General features: G+C 32.7%; 1 protein-coding gene across 1 annotated transcript in view; it reads left to right on the forward strand.

Annotated features, from left to right (window-relative positions):
* Positions 1–309, forward strand: part of LOC119585844 — a 3264-nt gene that overhangs the window by 722 nt on the left and 2233 nt on the right. The gene's annotated exons all lie outside the window — the stretch shown is intronic.

A 309-nucleotide genomic window follows, 5' to 3' on the forward strand; every position in this document is an offset into this window, starting at 1 on the left:
TGTGCACATTGCTGCGTTCATAGTGACTATGGAAACGAAAAGGGAATTTCTTCCCATTTATTCCATGGCTTCAGCACAGGCTCGCTACCATTCCATGAAATTAATTTGATATGCACCCCAATGAAACCATAAAGAATGTAACAGCAAATATTCATAATAAGTGACCGGTATATTTATTGCCTTTATTTTACGGTTTTTAGGTATTTCGATAAATGTAATTATATATTTATTGGTCTGTTTGAAAATGAAATTGTGGTGTTTCATGTTGCTTCTTGTCATAAGCTAAAAAAAATTTAATTGCTGACGTTT

This window comes from Penaeus monodon, chromosome 20, assembly GCF_015228065.2.
Source record: "Penaeus monodon isolate SGIC_2016 chromosome 20, NSTDA_Pmon_1, whole genome shotgun sequence".
Taxonomy (NCBI): domain Eukaryota; kingdom Metazoa; phylum Arthropoda; class Malacostraca; order Decapoda; family Penaeidae; genus Penaeus; species Penaeus monodon.